The sequence below is a fragment of the Bison bison genome, unplaced genomic scaffold (genome assembly GCF_000754665.1).
Source record: "Bison bison bison isolate TAMUID 2011002044 unplaced genomic scaffold, Bison_UMD1.0 scf7180017864145, whole genome shotgun sequence".
Classification (NCBI taxonomy): domain Eukaryota; kingdom Metazoa; phylum Chordata; class Mammalia; order Artiodactyla; family Bovidae; genus Bison; species Bison bison.
In genome coordinates this window covers 394749-415283 of record NW_011494717.1, presented here as the reverse complement: position 1 = coordinate 415283, position 20535 = coordinate 394749, and the positions used below count along the sequence as shown (strand labels likewise).

Sequence of the window (20535 nt, the reverse complement as noted above, 5' to 3'; positions counted from 1 at the left end):
CTTAAATCTATTTCTCACTTCCACTGTATGATCATAAGGGATTTGATTTAGGTCATACCTCAATGGTCTAGTGGTTTTCCCTACTTTCTTCAATTTAAGTCTGAATTTGGCAATAAGGAGTTCATGATCTGAGCCACAGTCAGCTCCCGGTCTTGTTTTTGCTGACTGTATAGAGCTTCTCCATCTTTGGCTGCAAAGAATATAATCAATCTGATTTTGGTGTTGACCTGTACATTTAGTACTAGGCAAATGATAGATGCCTTCAACAGGTATTTGTTGAAAGAATGAATGAACTGATGAACCACAGGGATGGTACTTCATGTAAAAGTAACATACTGAAGAGAAAAGCAATGTAGTAAAGTAAGTGGAAAGAGCACAGATCTGTTTGGGTCTAAGAGCCAACACTTACAACTTTATGACTTTATGTTAATTAATTGATCCCTGTAAGTACTAATCTCTTCATCTAAAGTACAGATATTTCACTGAATTATTGTGAAAATGCATGAGATAACATGTATGTAAAGTAAAGCATCTACACAGTCCTTGGCACAGAGGGAGCGTAAGTGCCACAAGTGTTTGCAAACACTGCACACCTGAAAAGGCGGCTCTTCCTCTTTTCCCCTTCTTTGCTGAATTAACTGTGGGGAGTTTCAGAACATTTGAACATCATAAGGTGTAAGACTGTGACAAGTGGAAAGAACTCTGATGAGTAAACCCTGGAGAATGTGAGGTTCTTTTGCCCCTGAAATATCTTCCCCATATAACCAGAAATTACCACTTCCCTATTCCATCTCTTAGACCTCTTGGGGTTCTTTGATTCATTTAATCCATATTTATTGAGCATCTATGCTATATATGCTAATCACTGGATTTGGTTTTGAGAATACACTGGTAAATTACATAGAAGTTGAGTCTAAAAGCTTTGTTGTGCAAATAAGTCCTGGAAGAACTTAGGGACCTTAATTATTCACATTATCACTGTAAACATTAATGATAATAATTATCTGATATTGCACATTCCTTCTATCCCCAGCTCTGTCCTACATATGCTTCATACATAAACTGATTTAATCTTTATGAGGACGATACAAGATAGACTTTCCATTTCCAGGCAAGGAAACAGAAGATGCTGCAACTAGCCAGTGGTAATGCTGGGTTTGACTTCAGGTCTATGTAACACTACTGACATGATTTTTCCATCTGCCACCGACATCTGCCTATCACTTTTAATGTTCTAACTGATTTAAGAAGTGATGAACTGGCATTAGTTTATAATTTATTTTACTAGACTAGTCACTTTAATAAATATAGTTCTTATAATAAGTGATATAAAAATATAGGTTCATAAAAGTTGAGTTTTCACACCACTTGCATTTGGTACAGCAATCTTTAAAAAAAAAAAAAAAAGCCTTAAAATGATAGCAAAAGTCAGGATCCAGGAGTTTTTCTTTTACACCAAGTGTGCCAAATTAATGAACCTTGAACCACATGAAACCATGTATGTGCTTATGTTGGCCAGTTTATCCACGCTATGTTTTAAAAGTGGAAGCAGTGACAGATATGATTTTCTTGGGCTTCAAAATCAGTGTGGATGGTGACTGCAGCCAAGAAATTAAAAGATGCTTGTTCCTTGGAAGGAAAGCAACGACAAACCTAGACAGTGTATTAAAAAGCAAAGACATCACTTTGCCAACAAAGGTCTGTACAGTCAAAGCAATGGTTTTTCCAGTAGTCATGTATGGATGTGAGAGTTGGACCATAAAGAAGGCTGAGTGCCAAAGAAATGATGTATTTGAACTGTGGTGATGGAGAAAACTCTTGAAGAGTCCCTTTGACTGCAAGGACATCAAACCAGTCAATCCTAAAGGAAATCAATCCTGAATATTCATTTGAAGGACTGATGTTGAAGCTGAAGCTCCAATCCTTTGGCTACCTTATGCGAACAGTCGACTCGTTGGAAAAGACCCTGATGTTGGGAAAGATTGAAGGCAAAAGGAGAAGAGGGCGGCAGAGGATGGGATGGTTAGATAGCATCACAGACTCAATGGACATGAATCTGAGCAAACTCCAGGAGATAGTGAAGGACAGGGAAACCTGGCGTGCTGCAGTCCATGGGGTCGCAAAGAGTCAGACACGACTTAGCGACTGAACAACAACAACAATGTTTTAAAAGGTAGAGATTCTAGGCAAGTATTCTGTTTGAACAAAATATCATCATTTTAACACTCCTTTAACATATAGCCCACTTCATTTAACTGCTGCTTTAGATCATGAGCTTCTTGAAGACAGAAATTTGTCTTAAAGATCTTTGTACTCCTGGAATCAAACTGGATCCCTGGCATATGATAAAAGCACAAGAGGCGTCTGCTGTATGAGTAAGAGAAATTCTGCCTATTAAGAAGTCCTGGGAGTGTCAAAATGGGGCATAGGGCTGGCTTGGAACAGAACAAATTCTGAATGCAGGAAATGTTATTCACCACCTTCCGGGAGCCTAACAGTCTGCTATTTTGTTTCTTCGAACAAAACTTGTTTTCAAGAGAAAAACTCAGAAATTTATTTAAGCTAAAACAAATATGGGTGAATTCTGTTTTAAAGCCCCTAACTATGTCCTCGTAGGTGTACGGCTTTGTGAGAGATCCAAAGATTACTGAGGCCCTGTGTCTGCTTTCTAGGAATTCCCAGATGGGTTAGGAAGGGTACTACTGGAAATGATGATGAAGAGGATGATGATGATAGTGGTAATAGCAGTCATAATGATAATAAAGGCAGAGCATGCTATTAAAAATGGTAATCAAACAATGTTCTGGGATCTTAGCCTAGAAATGGCTTTCTCTCCTATTTCCTGCTTCAAAACAGTGACAGACATAATGACATTTCAGGAACGTTTTGATCAGAAGAGGTTTTTCAGAACTTCTGAAAGGAATACAGCTATCTGCTCATAAAGTAGTCTCCCCAAACTACAAACTAGTCTAGGTGAATTTTCCACAAACTATTTAACATTATGACTCCTCAGGCCTACTGTTTCTCCAGAGTCCCATTCTCTGTCACCAAGCAGAAAAGCCTACATTCAAAGAAATTACTCATTCTGCTAGTGATGCCCGGAAATGTATACCAAGGACATTGTCCAGTCCATTCTTAAAAAGGCAGTGAAGTTTGTGCACAAGATGCTCCCTTCTGCTGTTAAGTCGCTTCAGTCGTGTCCGACTCTGTGCGACCCCATAGACGGCAGCTCACCAAGCTCCCTGGTCCCTGGGATTCTCCAGGCAAGATGCTCCCTTCAGTGGTCTTTAACAAGTTAAAAGTGTAAGAGTAAGAGAACACTGAAGCAAATCTTCTCTATGCATATGGTGGAGTGTAATGTCTTAAAATTATATCTGTGGGGCTTCCCTAGTGATCTAGTGGTTAAGAATCTGACTGACAATGCAGGGGACATGGATTTGATCTCTGGTCCAGGAAGATCCCATGTGCTACAGAGCAACTAAGCCCACAAGGGCCTAGAGCCCAGGCTTTGCAACACGAGAAGCCACTGAGATGCGAAGCCTGTGCACCGCCCTAGAGAGTAGCCCCCTCTTGCTGCAACTAGATAAAGCCTGCAGGTAGCAACAAAGACCCAGTGCAGCCAAAAATAAATAAGTAAATCTTTTTTAAAAATTACATTTGTGAACAGTTTTAATTGCAAAGGTGGTGTTAAGGGGGGAAAAAAGCAGAATATAAATTTTAAAGAGATGAGTAGTCTCAATTAGAAAAAAATGTTTATAAAGGAGGAAACTATAACCTATAAATAATAGGCTGTAAGTGATTTTTATTCTTTCCTCTGATTTTTCTTTTCTTTTCTGATTCTGTTTTTTCTGGGTTTTGCTTTCTAAATTTTCTACAGTGAGCAAGTATTATTGTTTTTGCTCAGAAAAAATACTTTAAAAGAGCAAAGTCCTGGCTTTCAATGAAGCTCATTTAAGAGCTGTCATATGAGTAGCAGCTTGAAGTGTGGTTATTTGTTTGGTGAGTTATCTGGAATGCCGACAGTAACCCTCTTTAGTTCTAGTTTTTGGAGTTTTGTCAAATGAATTTTTAAAATTAGATTTAAAAAGTCTTTTGAAATAAAAAAGCAGTCTCTGTCTCCACTTAATTAAAAAAGAAAAATTCTGCACTCATATCTAATCTAAGACAACCACAAAACTGGAATATTCTCGCTGTTATAATGATGCAAACTCAGTCACCATGATAACAATCAGTGGTGTCCAAATTAGATTCAAATTCAGAGAAATAATGTGATTCTTGGCTACTGACCATAGAAATCAGTAACTACACTTCAGATAAACTAGCTGGAATGCTGTATGAATTTTTAGCCTTCCTTCTATCAGCATTACATCACCTCCTAGTGAGTTTCAATTCACAGATGTATAACCTTATAGACCTATTACAAAAATCTGAATACTCTTCACCAGCAACCTCTGGTTCTCACATGACACAGAAAAAAACTGCTTACTTTATATTTTCTAAATAAGCAGGCATAAGCACTATAAGAACACTATGTTACTGTCACTGGGCTATAAGCTTTTATAAATATAATGTTTTGAATTCAAACATCGTGTTCTAGATAAAGTACCTGTTAACTTCACAAATGGCTTTAGATGTACCCAATTCAGGAGATGGCCTGCCAGCTGTATTCAGTTCTATGCTTCCTGATTATGAATTCATTCAATTTTCTCAATTTAAATGAAAAACTCTTTGAGAACAGCAAATACTACTTCATTATTAAAAAACTGAGTGTCAATTAAATGCTTGGTTTCTGCTAGTCATTTAAAATGTACGTATAACCTCTGGTTTTCACAACAATTTTGTGAGCAGCTATAATTTTTATTTAACAACTGAGAAGACTGAGGTTCAGAGAGATTAAATTATTTGCCTAAGGCCACACAGCCATTAAATGGTAAAGTCAGAATTCAGATTTGGTTTTATTGCCCAATATTATTTCCATTTTCCCATGTTGCTGATGTCTGATCTTTAGATTATTTTGATTATCTTATTCAGAATTTGTATTTTATACCCTAGGAAACTGGGATCTCGAGGAATGAAGTGACTTGCCCAAGTTCATAAGAACAAAAAGTAAATTCAAACCTGAATCATTTTAATTGCCCCTATTTGTTTTTTTTAATTATGCTACTTATGCAAAGTTAACCTCTGCTAACATGACGTCATATTTTAATTTTTTCCTATTACTTTTAACTGACATGATAATAGCTTGTAACATTTCATTTATTTTTGAACTTGAGATCATTTTAAACTCACAAATTTCCTTCCTCTTCATGTGGGAAACCACATGAAACATGCCAGTGAGGAGGATTCAGAGCTGTTAGTCATCAGCCATTATGGGACAACTGTGGTCAAATTTATATCCAGAAGCAAAATGAGAGTGATCACAAGGGTCAGTAGCCAAAGCACTCCAAGAAGTTTCCTCAAGTTTCTTGGCCTAGTATACTATGTTTTTCTTTTAAATTTTTTTAAGGAAAGGAGACTAAAATTCACTAAAATATTTGTACATGCCAGAGATTGTTCTAAGCATTTTTTAAAACATTATACTATTAAACCTTGCAACTAATCTCAGGAACATAATTTTCACGTTTCAAAAGTTAGATAACTTGTTCAGAGCAACTACGCTCAAATTTGAAGCCATGTCTCTTTTATCCATAACATAGTTTCCTCTAGTGAGAAACATGTCTTATATAAATGTTTTATATAAAACAGGCTGCTGTCTACTGGACAAGGAAATGGCAATCCACTCCAGTATTCTTGCCTAGGTAATCCTGTGGACAGAGGAGCCTGGTGGGCTGTTGTCCATAGGGTCGCACAGAGTTGAACACGACTGAAGAGACTGAGCATGCATGCATGCATTGGAGAAGGAAATGGCAACCCACTCCAGTATTCTTGCCTGGAGAATCCCAGAGACAGAGGAGTGTGGTGGGCTGCTGTCTATGGGGTCGCACAGCATCGGACACGACTGGAGCGACTGAGCAGCAGCAGCAGCTGTCTACTAGCCAACTGGGATGTGTAGACCTTATCTAAATCCTGATTCAGATAAATTATAATAATACTTATGAGCTTTGAACACTGACTAGATATTCGATGACACTAAATAATTTTGGGGGTATATAACAGTACTGTGGACATGTTTCAAAGACTCCTTATAGATACATATTTGAATATTTATAGATGCAATGACATAGTGTCATAATTTGTTCAAACTAAACTACTGGAGGGGGAAGTATGGGTATAGAAGTGAAGCAAAGTGACTCTTGGTGGTTAAAATTGAGTGATGGGTACATAAGAGTCATTATATCATTCTCTTCAAATGTGTATGCTCTCCATAATAAAAAGCTTTAAAAAAAAAAAAAGCCTATGTAGATAGGCAGGCTTTCCTGGGGGAAAGAATCCGCCGGCCAAAGAAGGAGACATGGGTTTGATCACTGGATCAGGAAGATCCCCTGGAGCAGGAAATGGCAAATTCAGTATTCTTGCCTGGGAAATCCCGTGGACAGAGGAACCTGGCAGGCTACAGTCCATGAGGTCACAAAGACTTGGACACAACTTAGCAACTAAACAACTACAAAAAGATAGATAGAGAGAGCCTTTGGTTTAAATAACACCTTTATCACTTAGTAGATGTGTGACCTTGAAAAAATTACTTTCTGAGACAGAGCTTCTTGGTCATAAAATGAAGCTTACCTTGCAGACCTGTAATGTGGATTCAATGACATAACGTGTCAATAGCCAAAACAGTGTCATATACACTTTAAATTCTTTACACCATTATTACTTAATGTTATTACCAAGTATAAATGATCTTTGCTTTCATTTCCTTGCTCTCCTGAAATTAGCTTAGAGATAACTTCAATATTCAGATGAATCTGATCTTCGTTATGAGCCAAAGATGAATGATACAAGTGCTCTGTGTACTTGGATACCTACAGAGCGCCTCTTTGGAAGTCATTCTTTTCCCATTTCTCCTGAACCACTGGTGATCTGGATCCAGACCATTTTCTTCTGTCACTCGAGTTCATACCAGTTTCTTCTTTCTAACACCTACACCAGCAATTCTGGTCTCTACCTCTTGCGTTATGGATGAATTATATGCCATTTTGTATTGTTTCTTTTATAACCAGTTTGTCGAATGGATTGGTTATATAGCTTTATTTTCTCATCTCTTCCTCTAATATGCTCTAACTGTGCCTCCCTTTCCCATTCCAGGATGATATATTGGGCTGATCTGTATCTTTCCAAGTAACTTTCAGGTATCAGAAAAGTAGGTATTATAGTAGGTATTAAAAAGCTCAGTCTAATTTAACTGCAAATTTCCACTATATATCCAACCTAGTCTCTCCTTTCTCAGCTCAATTTTGAAATAAGCAGAAGAGAGGAGACTGTAATCTGTTCTTTATTCTGCTCACTTCCCTTTTCACTGTTTGCTCTGCTGCTCCAGGGAGGGGCCAAGAAAAGGAGGTTATATAGGAAATGGGCGGTCTTACTCTTACAGGTACTGTGTAACCTAGCCGCCAACACCCTTTATGAGTCAGATGCCCAAATGCTGCTTCTCATAACCCTAGGTGTTTGCGAACTCTTTAATAGCGCCTGACTGGTGATTGCCACTCTTTACGACTTACTAATGGGGCAACGACACTTGACATGGTACCACCCCTATTCAACTGCCCTCCAGTGGTACACCTCTCTAGAGGGGACCTAAAAATCTATCAGGCAGATTTCCTTTCAAGGAACTTCCAGTTTCCTAGGAGAACTGGCACATACACAAGTAACTATGAGCTCAGATGTGGTAAGAAGCCTGAGAGAAAACTCTTGGCTAAGATGACTAGGGGAGGATTCCGAGGAAAGAATCAGATTTTGATAGTCAGGGTTGTGGAAACTCATGAGAAATGATTTCCATTGTCCCTGGGGGGAAGTCATGGCTCCTGCTGGCCTGCACTGAGAGGCACAGACCTTGTTCAAAATGGATTCTCTTTGGACTCAGACATATACGGGTCTCTTTTGTTTCTTCGGTCATTTTTCCCCGTCCTTGCATTGTTCAGTTCTACATGCTGCATTCAAGAATGCAAGGCCCAGTGACTCTCACAGACCTGTTTATTCCATTAGGATAAAAGTCTTATTGCCAAAGCTTGTCTGCTGGAACAAACACTTGGGCATGGCCATGGTTGCCTCTCTTTCCACAAGAGCGTCTCTGAAAATTGGAACATGCTTACTCCACTGAGAAACACTGTGGGCTCAACTACATGAGAAATCCTGAGGGAAAAAACCAGAAGTCAATGTGCCTAAAATTTTAAATAATTTGATTTTCCCCTCCAGATTTATTTTATTTTAAAATCACCTTTTCAATTTTACTGCATGAAAACCTAGTTATAGTTACCATATGTTTACCATTTTATACTGAGGTAGGGGAGGATAGGGGGCAGGGGACTTCTTTTAGTAGATATAATCTCATTGCAATAATTTGCACCAGATCAGTACTCTGATTCTTAATTTATCTTTTTAAAATAAAAGATAAACTAAAATTCTAAAGTTGAATAATAATCATAAGTCTCTTACCCTTACTTGGCACGATCCAGATTATAGCGTATGTTCAAAGTCATTTCAATCTCACAATAAACTCCTAATCAGAGAAGGGAAGGCAGAAAATCTCATATTTATTTTTAAATGACAAAACTAGAACTCAGAAAAGTAAAGTAACTCTTGCAAGACTTCACACTTATGATACCTAAAACACAACTTTGATACCTAAAAGACACAATTAATGGCTCCTTGTCCGAAAGTACCTTTCACTACATACTCCAGTTTTTGTCCTTCTTTTCCAATTGGGTTCTTCAGAACCACAATGAGATGGTTAACAAGTGCATTTTAACATAACTTTCCTGGGCAAAAAGGTTTGGAAACATAAGGTTAAGCAAATGAAACATATGCTGGGTCTTCACAACAGGACCACTCAGACTTACTATTAATATGAAAATATGCACTGAAAATAATTTAAGACTAGGATGTTGGAAACATTATCTACGTCAAAAAGGGTTTCCACAAGACTCTTCGAGGGGAAATAACTATTAGTATTTTGGAAATATTTCTTTAAACAAACAAAGTCTAAAATGTCCTTAACGTGTGAGCGCTTGGTTGTGTCTGACTATTTGATCACATGGACTGTAGCCCTCCAGACTCCTCTGTTCTTGGGACTTCCCAGGAATGGGTTGCCATTTCCCACTCCAGGGGTTCTTCCTGACCCAGGGGCTGAACCGCATCTCCTATCTGCTCTGGCAGACAGCAGATAGCAGAACCGCATCTGCACAGGCAGGCAGTTTCTTTACCACCACACCACCCGGGAAGCCTTAAAACCCCCTTCACTTTCAAATCTGCCACTTCACCTAGAATGAGAAGACTTTCATCAAGGCCTTCCTTTTAATGCCATCTCAAAAGTGCTGATTTATTATGTAGTTATTTGCTCTTCAATCTTTTCCTTAAAATGTAAAACAACCTATGACAACATACTGAGCTTACTGTGTGTCTATCATGCATGTAAGTATGTACGTATTTATGTATCTGTATGTAGGTGCACCTCTCCCTCACCCTCACTTTGAGAGCTCAGCTCCTAGCTAACTTACATCAGATTACACTTCTACAAATGCTCAACAAATGAAGGCTCTGAGAGGCCAACCCTGGCATGAACATGCTCTGCAACAGGTATTATGTACTCCACTGAGGGCTCCCTTTCTACCATTTATTTGATGTTATTTGATGGACATTAGTTGGGCCAAAAATACAGAAGTGATAGTGCTAGACCTGAAGCAAAGAAGTGAAGTAAGGATGTCATTAGAATGTTTAAAACACGCTCAAGGCACCTTGGAGGAAAAGGTAGAGGAGGGAGAGTACGAAGGTTGAAAGATAATTAAAGGTCGGCAGATATCCTCTGACAAGACTTATGAAGAGCATTATAAATCAATGGAAATAGTGACAGACTTTATTTTCTTGGGCTCCAAAATCACTGCAGATGATGACTGCAGCCATGAAATCAAAAGACACTTGCTCCTTGGAAGAAAACCTATGACAAACCCAGACGGCATATTAAAAAGCAGGGACATTATTTTGCCAACAAAGGTCCATCTAGTCAAAGCTATGGTTTTTCCAGTAGTCATGTATGGATATGAGAGCTGGACCATAAAGAAAGCTAAGTGCTGAAGAATTGATGCTTTAGAATTGTGGTGTTGGAGAAGACTCTTGAGAGTCCCTTGGACTGTAAGGAGATCCAACCAGTCCATCCTAAAGGAAATCAGTCCTGAATATTCACTGGAAGGACTGATGCTGAAGCTCCAATACTTTGGCCACCTGATGCGAAGCACTGACTCCTTGGAAAAGACCCTGATGCAGGCAAAGACTGAGGGCAGGAGGAGAAGGAGACGACAGAGGATGAGATGGTTGAATGGAACCAGTGTCAGACTTTATATTTTGGGGCTCCAAAATCACTGCAGATGGTGACTGCAGCCATGAAATTAAAAGACGCTTACTCCTTGGAAGGAAAGTTATGACAATCTAGATAGCATATTAAAAAGCAGAGACATTACTTTGCCTACAAAGGTCCGTCTAGTCAAAGCTATGGTTTTTCCAGTGGTCATGTATGAATGTGAGAGTTGGACTATAAAGAAAGCTGAATGCTGAAGAATTGATGCTTTCGAACTGTGGTGTTGGAGAAGACTCTTGAGAGTCCCTTGGACTGTAAGGAGATCCAACCAGTCCATCCTAAAGGAGATCAGTCCTGAGCGTTCATTGGAAGGACTGATGCTAAAGTTGAAACTCCAATAATTTGGCCACCTCATGCAAAGAGTTGACTCATCGGAAAAGACCCTGATGCTGGGAGGGATTGGGGGCAGGAGGAGACGGGGACAACAGAGCATGAGATGGCTGGGTGGCATCACCGACTAGATGCACATGAGTTTGGGTGAACTCCAGGAGCTGGTGATGGACAGGGAGGCCTGGTGTTCTGCGATTCATGGGGTCGCAAAGAGTCGGACAAGACTGAGTGACTGAACTGAACTGAACCTCTTTTAAGTGGTGTGCGTGGGTGCATGCATCAGTCATGTCCAACTCTTTGTGACTCTATGGTCTGTAGTCTCCTGGGCTCCTCTGTCCATGGGATTTCTCACTAAGTGGTTTGCCATTTCCTTCTTCAAGGGATCTTCCCAACCAAGGGACTGAACCCGCATCTCTTATGTCTCCTGCAGTGGCAGGTGTGTTCTTTAAGTGGTATACATATACATGTGAGGTACACACACATACACACCTATTAGTACCAAGGTAGATATATGACCCCATTTCAAAAATGAGAAAAAAAAAGCCCCCAAATTAATTAGAATCAAAACTCCTACCTAATTCTGTGAATCATACAATACTCCTCCTATAGAAAAGAGCCTCAGAATTTAGGTGCAACTTTGTTACAGACTTCAAAAGGAGAAAAAGATATCTCTTTAACTCCAGATAAGAAATATACTTGAGTTTTCCTAGTAAGTGGGGCAGGAAATAGAGGGAGAATGGAGGAAAAAGCTGAGGAGAAGTGAAAAAGCTCTTAGAAGAGCTGAAGATAGCTAAGGCCATTTTGGATTTACGTATGTGTATGTGTGGGCTTCCGTGGCAGGCTACAGTCCATGGGGTCACAAAGAGTCGGACATGACTGACTGACTTTCACACACACACACACACACACGTATGTGTGGGCCTCCCTGGAGGCTCAGTAGTAAAGAATCCGCCTGCCAGTGTGGCATACACAGATTCGATCCCTGAGTCAGGAAGATCCCCTGGAGGAAGGCACGGTAACCCACTCTAGTATTCTTGCCTGGAGAATCCCCATGGACAGAGGAGCCTGGCGGGCTACAGACTCCATAGTGTTGCAGAGTCAGACATGACTGAAGCAACTTAAGGCATTTAGCACAGAGAGTATCAGACAGAAAGCTCTTTTTTGGAAGGTATCAAAGGATAGAAGTATCATTGTATAATGTTTAAACCAAAGGCAAGGCTCTTTTTTCACTGAGTTTCAATAACCCTCTGGAGGCTTGGGTAGGAGACAAGGGCCACATTATTTAGCTACATTGGAAAATAATTAATAGATGACCTTAAAATGTATTCAATAAGGAAACAAGCTTAAAAATATCTTCTTGGTTCCATATTCTGCTGTGTCCAATTATACGTTGGTATTTTATGGTAGGGAAATAATGGCAAAGAAACAGTATAATGAAAGGAGATGCATTTAAGGAAAGAATGAAAGAAATAAGAATGAGAATAAGGTCTCAGTGTAGGCATTTCTTCTACAAATTATTTCCTTTATGCATCTATACCATATTTTTGTTTCACTTGACTTACTGAACTGCGCTTACCTTCCTCATTAGGCATAAATTCCTTGAAGGCTGAGATTGTAACTTATTTAATATTGATTCCAGTGACTACACAGTGCTTGGCACACTTACTTAATGGATGTTTTTTTTACAAGGTAGGTTAAGCACTGTTAACTGTGCATTGGTCATAGCTCAATTTCTTATTCAGAGATTCTATTATGAGTGGGATTACTATAACTCAGAGACTAAAGTGGTTTATGAACCATTAATTTCTGATAAAAGAAATGACAGTAATGATAATGACTATCATTAATTGCACATTTTCAATAATGAGGCATTATATTATATTCTTTAATACATAGTCTTCTATTTCTGTTCAAGAATCCAATTTTAAATGGAAACTGAGCTTGACAGGTTAAACAATATATTCAAGGTCATAGAACTAATAAACTGTGGAATTAGGGATTTTTATCTAAGTGTATCTAGCTTGAAAACTCATTTTACACTTTCATAATTTCTTTTGAGTCAATTGAAACCGTGAGAATTGAGGAATTTTTCCATTTACTAATTAAAAATGGCAGAAGATTGCATGGATGGTTTTCATCTCACTCTGAGGAATAAATATCTTTATAAACACTTAAAAGAAAAACTAACAATTTTGTTTAGAATTTAAACTCATTTCACAATTTCTTTTTTATTTTTCATAAAATTTCCCATATGAACAAGAAAGCATATACCACACACCTTACGTATAAATTTCAAAAACACTTGAACTTCTGGAATAAACAAAATTGATAGTCTTTCATTAGCTCATAACATCAAAAGCCAAAAAACTCCAGAACAGAAGTTGCTAATTGAAAATCAAACTTGTACAGCACTATTCCACACATTAAAAATAAGATATTATATTAATAAGCATGTCAACTTTAGTGATAATCCTTAATGGTCCTCCAATGGGAAATTTCACTCATAATTTAAGACTGGGTTTCAATAAGTCAAAAATAAATACACTAATCACAAATTAATAAAACCAAGGCAAAATGTAAAACACAAGACTCTAGCAGCATCAAAATCTACTATTCTGAGAAGCTTTCAACTGCAATAAACATTCTAAACTATGAAACAGCAGAAATATTAGGATCTAGTTGTTTGCACTGGAAAAAATTTACCAAGGCTGCAAAGCACATTGAACATGTTAATAATTTGCAAAAAATCTATTTACTTTCAGCTCTTCAAAAGTTCACAGTCTTTCAGAGCCTGAGAGATAATAAATAAGATCCAAAGAATGGAGAAAAAAATACATTTAAAGGGACATATTTCTTAGAAAAGTCCTTATATGAACAAGAATAAACAAAAGTCATATTCATTCTATAGATATATAAAAATTGCAAGTAAATTTAGCTTATTTGTTAACACGTTGCCTTTTATGAGCAATGTTTCATAAAAATGAACTCTTTTTGAGAGTCTTATTTTCTATAAAAAGTTCTGCAATTATTGCATTAGATATAGTGAGCTTGAAGGTTGCTGGTGAATGAGAATATTCCAAATCTTAAATGTAATTGAGAACAAAAGGAAATATGTTGTTCACCTGAAAATAATCCATCAAATGGTTAGAAATGCAGTGCACTCTTTTTTAAAAAAACGATTGATGGCTACACATCAGGTCATTTGTGTTAGAAATGTAGTTAAGGAAGGCAACGGAGAAATCCAGAGTGAAACAAAAGAATCACCAACAAATTACCCGACTGGCATGCTTTAAGTCAGCTGATAAGGGTATAGAGCATCTTTAATGTATTCATAGAACCTTGTTATTGAGGTGTCAAACCTCTTTGAGGATTCCTCAGTAATTTTCTATTGCATATCTATTTCATTCATTAAGCAGTTTCTAAAGTACCCCTAAGATTCCATTTGTGGAGTTCTCAATGAATGAAGCTGGAAGCAACTCAAATTATTTTGATTCACGTAAGAGAGCATAAGCTATCTTTAGAAACAAACTGTAAATGAGAAATCCAGTGTTATGGTCCCTTCACAGTGTGAACACATTAAAATAATTCCATAGCTCAAGAGAATCATGATTTAAATACGTGGTATACATATCTACTACAGTGTAGGTTTATACTCCGTTTTTGACATATTGATATCAATTCTTGTAAATACATAAAATAATTTACATTTTTACCTATGAAGAGATACAAGGGAATATACTCCGTAAGTACATCAAAAAGCATGCTTAAAGGTATTAGCATAGTGCTTTTATGTCCTTATTGAAAATAAATTATAAAATAACTTTTAGTTTAGATTTTCCTTTTAGTAACATAGATACTTAAAGCAATTCTAATTTTGTGCATGCTTTTAGTGGTGGTGGTGGTTCAGTCACTAAGTTGTGTCCAACTTTTGTAATCCCGTGGACTGTAGCTTGTCAGGCTCCTGTGTCCATGGGATTCTCCAGGCAAGAATACTGGAGTGAGTTGCCGTTTCCTTCCCCAGGGGATCTTCCCAACCCAGGAATCAAACCCGGGTCTCCTGCATTGCAGGCAGATGATTTACCAACTGAGCTATGAGGGAAGCCATGCTTTTAGTATTCATGATTTAATTTCTTGACATAATTAACAAGGTTTATGTAACTGAATCTTATTAAAATAGTTAATTGAGAAATATTACAGAGTATCTATTATAAAGGACATTGTATAGATTTTGTGGAAATATGAAAAAGATCATTAAAATCTCTGCTCTTGTGCAATGTGTTTTCACATTGCAGATATGTCTTTAAGATAAAATGTTCCTTGCTCAGTCACTTCAGTTGTGTCTGACTCCTTGTGACCCTATGAACCATAGCCTGCCAGGCTCCTCTGTCCATGGGATTCTCCAGGCAAGAATACTGGAGTGGTTTGCCATGTCCTCCTCAGGAAAATGTTCCTTACTATACTACAATTTTTTATGTATTGAAGGGATGGATTAGGTAATTTATATGGTTCCCATCCAGTTCACATACTCTATAAATAATGTGAATTAGCCACCAACATAGTAGAAATATCAACCATTTGTTCACTTATCTCTGTGCCATTTGATACTTTAGAAAATTAATATATTTACATCTAATAATGTAACTGAGATGGACTTTGTCAATTTCAACCTTAGATCAACAGCATGTGATCACCTCTATAAGGAGAGCCTTCTATCTTCCTAAATAATTGCTAATCGTAGAAACATAAAAATCATTCAACACAAAGAAAAAGACCTTCAGAATGACATTAAACATATTTTGCTCTTGCAAACTAGGAAACCACGCATTTGATATTGATATTATACTGTCAGTCTATAAAATTCCACAGGGAGCTCCTCAGCAAGGTTTGGAATCCATATATACATGCAACCCAAATAGAAAACCTACCCACTCCAGTATTCTTGCCTACAGAATCCCACGGACAGAGGAGCCTGGTGGGCTACAGTCCACGGGGTCACAGAGTCGGACATGACTTAGCAACTAAACAGAGTCATCAGGTAATTTAATTTAATTTGTTAGTAACCCGATGTTAGAATGTTTTCCATATTACTCATTTTTCTTTGTCCCAGTTGAGACAGAATCTCATCAAATCCCGACATCTCTCCTCAGGAGAGAATGTCACAAGCCAAGGTGGGTGGGCAGGGCTTGAGGAGAGAATGGTTATTACACGAACTGTGTTCATTCTTGTTGTTTTGAAGTTAAGAGGCAAGATGATTGGCAGTGGGATTCCTTCTCAGGATCACGTTTGCTGCCACATTAGTTAATATCAGAGCACTTTAATCTGAAGGATGATACTGTAACTTGATTGAACTAATTCGCTTTTAATTATCGATAGCTGTCTTATTTAAAACCCTCCTACATACAGTACTAGGGACCATTGTAAACCTCTCATATGACTCGTACTTTTGTAGTGCTAGGAGATTTATTTACATCCCAATAAAGAGAACTGGATGTTTGCTTGAAAAAAAGAAATAGAAAAATCTATAGCTTGCTCAGGACATTTCTAATCATGCTGTCTTATTACAGAATGAGATTTATACCGCAGCAAAGCAAAGCATCTTTAGTAGCTACAAGTCTCTGACCTCTGTATAAGGTATGTGGTGTATAGAATAGCTTGGACATGGCTGTTTTCAGAACAGAACAGCAAGGCCAGGTGACATTTGACCCAAGAGTATGTGTTAGGGACAGATTCTCTCCAAGACAGAGCTCATCCCAACTCAGTAAAAGTTTACCATGAGGGAAATGGTTAAGTTAAATTGTTAATTGGGAAATGTGTTGAGAAACTCACTACCTTGCTTTCTGAGCTTCAACACTTGTCAAGTGTATTTAGCTTATCTCTCAAATGAGGAAGAGTCTCAGACTTTGTCTTTCTCAAGCCTCCCCCAACTTCTCAGCTTTTTCAGGTAAGAATTCCTGGCATTTCCCCAAAGGGGACATTTGTGATAGTTCCTGAGTGCCTGGGGAGAAGGGACAGGGATGACTGAATTATCTTTAAAAGGCCTAGAGCTTCATGGCACAGATACTCAAGAAATTTTTATGAAAGGGAGAATATGAAGGAGAAATAGAGAAAGCAAATGAGTGGAAAAGAGATTAAAAAAAGAAGGAAAGAAGAGGGCAAATTAGGCAGGTATAATTATTGCCTGCTTTGCAGTCCCTGTCCAGCAAGACTGAGCTTTAAAAGCTCTAAAGGCTTTAAAAAGCTGCTCTCCTCTCCTCTATAGCGCCGACTTCAGGAAGAACAGTCAGGTGTCTTCCTTCAGTCTTCCCGCCCAGCCTTCAGTCCCTCTCTCTGCAGGTGGCTTTGTCTGGTGGATTTCCATGAAGGCTGGAGACAGCTAGGCATCTTGGATTTGGGTTCTGCCTTCTAGGAGCCAGAGGCGAGCTGGCAGCGCCTGCTGTGTGTTGACACTGCAACTTCCTCACTCTGCTAGGTCCCAGTGCCCGCAGCTGCAGCACAGCTGAAGGAGGTGAGACAGGTAGAACAGAAGGGGAGATACCTGCAGTGTCTCAGAAGCCTGGATTCCCTGAAAGGTTCTGGGGAACAGAGCAGAGAGGGGTTGGTGATGGGCCTGGACAGTTTTCAAACGGGAGCTGAAGATTCCAATTGGATTGTCAGTTCTCTCCAAAAACTCGAAGGATTCCAAAGGAACTGACTGAGATGCCAGGAAGGCCAGACTAAACATCTAATGAAGTGGGTATATTAGAAGTGAGGGGCAACAGCAAAAAGAGATGGAGACCTTACCAAAAAAGAGAGGCAAAGAGAGGTGCAGTGGTGTAAAAAACGAACCTTCGGGACTCTCTCGAAAGATGTGCTGGGAGCAGGCAATTATTTGTTGCAAGACCTCAGCGTTGTCACTGAGGATGCTATAAGTGCAGAGAGAAGGGAACATTTTCCCTCAACATTACTCTTTAATTCTTTATTCCATAGACTCGAAGTTAATTGACTTTCCCCTAGCTTCACGGCTCTGGGCCTCAATTTTCTCATCTATAAAACAAAGGGTTTGGACTAGATGTTTTCGAAGGTCTCTGCCCGATGCGATTCTCTATAACTCAGCCTTATGAACCAGGGTATCTGGGAGAAAACATCTATGAGCTTTCACACCAGGTTTCCCCCTTCTTTCTCCTCCACCCATTTATCAACGCAGTGCTGCACCTGCACCATTCAGAGAGCTGATCCAACTTTCACTGGTGACAAGGAGTATGGCTCAGTTAGGACAAACGACTGGTCCTTCTGCCCTGGAGTAAAGAAAGGAGGGACTGAGAAGGCAGTATGATTTACACTTTAGGTTTCCAAGGAGAGGATCTTCTAGAATTTTCTACTTCAAATTTCATCCACTTAAATAAATTGTAGATTCCTTTGAAAGGTTCCAAATAGTTGAACTGACTAAAGGGTCAAGAGTCTAAAATGGCTTGTCCTATTTGGAGTAAAACGTATTTCATTTCATCCTAGAAACTGGATCTGCTTTTTCTGTGGAAATTCAGCACACACTGGCCATGCTCTTCTCCTGTCTGCCTGCCTCATGCCATTCTGCCAACCTGCTTCAGTGCAGCATTTTCTGGGGTTAAACACCGAAGCTTAATGAGCGTGTGCTCAAGAGTGGGGTGTTCAATGATGCAGGACCCCTCTACACCACCACCATCCCCCCGCCCCCGCCCCCGGCCGCCTCCACCAAAGACAACAATAGCCAGTTTAAATGGTAGTGAGGAAAAAAATGTGTCTTCCCAAGAGTTTCATTTTTAATTTTTTCAATGTGAAAGTCCTTTAAATTGAAAAATTAAATATGTAGAAATACTGCTCCCTGGGTCCTCTTGTCTCCAAGTGAGATGTGACACATAGATAGTATACACTTCTTTTTCTACACCCACTAGCATTTCCACTTCATTTTGATCTCCGAAATATGGACAGGAGGGCAACTCTAGAAAAATGTATTCTCACTCTGGCATCTCCTTGCAGTGCTGAGCACCCACAGAGAGCATCATCATTTCCTGCACCCTTCCCCAGTTCCCCAGACCCCCTGATTTCCACAGGGGGTTTGACCTTGCAAAGACCCTTCTTCAGTATCTGGGCAAGGAACAATCCATTTTAACTCAAAACACAGAACGACCTTTTCTCCTTTAAAGAAACACTACCAAAGGTAAAACATCTGGTTTTATATTTTTTCATCCCTGCATTCTGGAATGCAAATACAGCATGCAAAGGCAGGTAACTAGTTTGGATCTGACAGTCCCCATTCAAAGGCTCTGAGTCTCATACTCTGTTCAAAATAGACCGGGCTGACGGGGTGGTTGAACATCTTTCCTTTTTCTGCCCATTCACCATCGTGATGAAAAATCAAAACCGAAAATTATCTTCTCATTTCTAAACACTAACAGAGAAATGAGCTGATTTTGCGCCTAGCCCTGTGGTTCTAAACATCCCACTTTGGAAACCAATCCTGGTCTCCACACCATCTCGTCCACTCAGTTTTACTTAACAAACACGTTCGCTCCTCTTCCACGGTGAGAAAAATGGTGCACCAGCCCCACGGATGACAGGTTGGTACTTGACTGCAACCGCTCAATAGTTTTATCAGCAACCGGAAAACTTCACAATCGGTCCATTAGCTACTTAAATCTGTGTAAGGAAATCTGCGTATGTATAGACACACTTAAAAAGCACCTCAGTTTCACCTGTCTTAAATCTAGCCTAAGGCAATTCCCCAAACACGCCGCATGTAAACACTCCCCCTTCCCCCACCCCCATTATTCCAAAAGGTCCCCTATGGACTAACAGTATACGTTTAGATCACCAGCATTAAACAAAGCTATTGTCACACCATGCATTTAGACGTATCTATGCAAAGCCAAGTAGGTGACAATAACCCAAGCGTCTCCCAGACAATTGGCTGCACTACACATGCACAAATGCAACGAAGATTGTATTTTCCACTTACAGTTATAGCGCTGCTCACGGTCACTTAACGAAAATGATAAAACTCAACAGTTCTCTATAAATAAATGTATGTATATATATTTAATTCGGATAAACGGTTAAGCCGTCTCTGGGTATGGTTCTCTCGCGCTCTTTTTTTTTTTCTTCCAGTGGAGCTCTGGGCTGCTTAAATCCCTCCTGGATCGCGCCTTGCAAGCCCAGTCGCCGCCGCAACACGCTCCGGTAGGTCTCTGCTGCAGATTGGGAATCCCATAGAAAACCTAGGGTCCCTGGAGCCGGATGCGCAGGCGCGCGAGCCGCCGCCTCTCCAGGCACCCCCTCCCCTTTCCCCTCCTCCCTCCTCCCTCCTCCGGCTCCGCAGCCCAGCTCAAAGGGAGCTGGGGCCGGTGACCAAAAGCAGCCAGGCATTGGCGCATGCTCAGTTGGAGAGGCTCGGAGTTGCCGCGAGTGGATTCCACGTCTCCAGATTTTAGCAGAAACTCGGAAGGAAAGTAGATAGGAAAAGGGAGCCTGGCCACTGGCGCAGCCCTTCACCTGGACTGGCTGAGCGAGTTGGCCTCACCACGCCCCCGCGGTTAACCAGCCAAGTCTGGTGATGAAGGCTGAGGCCAGAAATGGGACACGTGGAGCCTGCTTCCTGCCACCCTCAGGGCTGGAGGGCCCCCGATCCCCTCTTTGTCAGGCTTGTAAGGTGAAGGAGAAAACTGCAGAAATCCCTTGCTCCGAAG

At 39.6% G+C, this 20535-nt stretch overlaps 1 protein-coding gene across 2 annotated transcripts in view; it reads right to left on the bottom strand.

The window, feature by feature from the left end:
- The window catches only part of VSNL1 (visinin-like 1), a 121425-nt gene extending 101266 nt beyond the window's left edge, over positions 1-20159 (bottom strand). For both annotated transcript variants that reach the window (XM_010840503.1, XM_010840505.1), the window contains exon 1: positions 19809-20159. The gene's annotated coding sequence lies outside the window, so the exon portion shown is untranslated. The remainder of the gene's footprint in view (positions 1-19808) is intronic.
- Between the last annotated feature and the right edge of the window lie 376 nt (positions 20160-20535).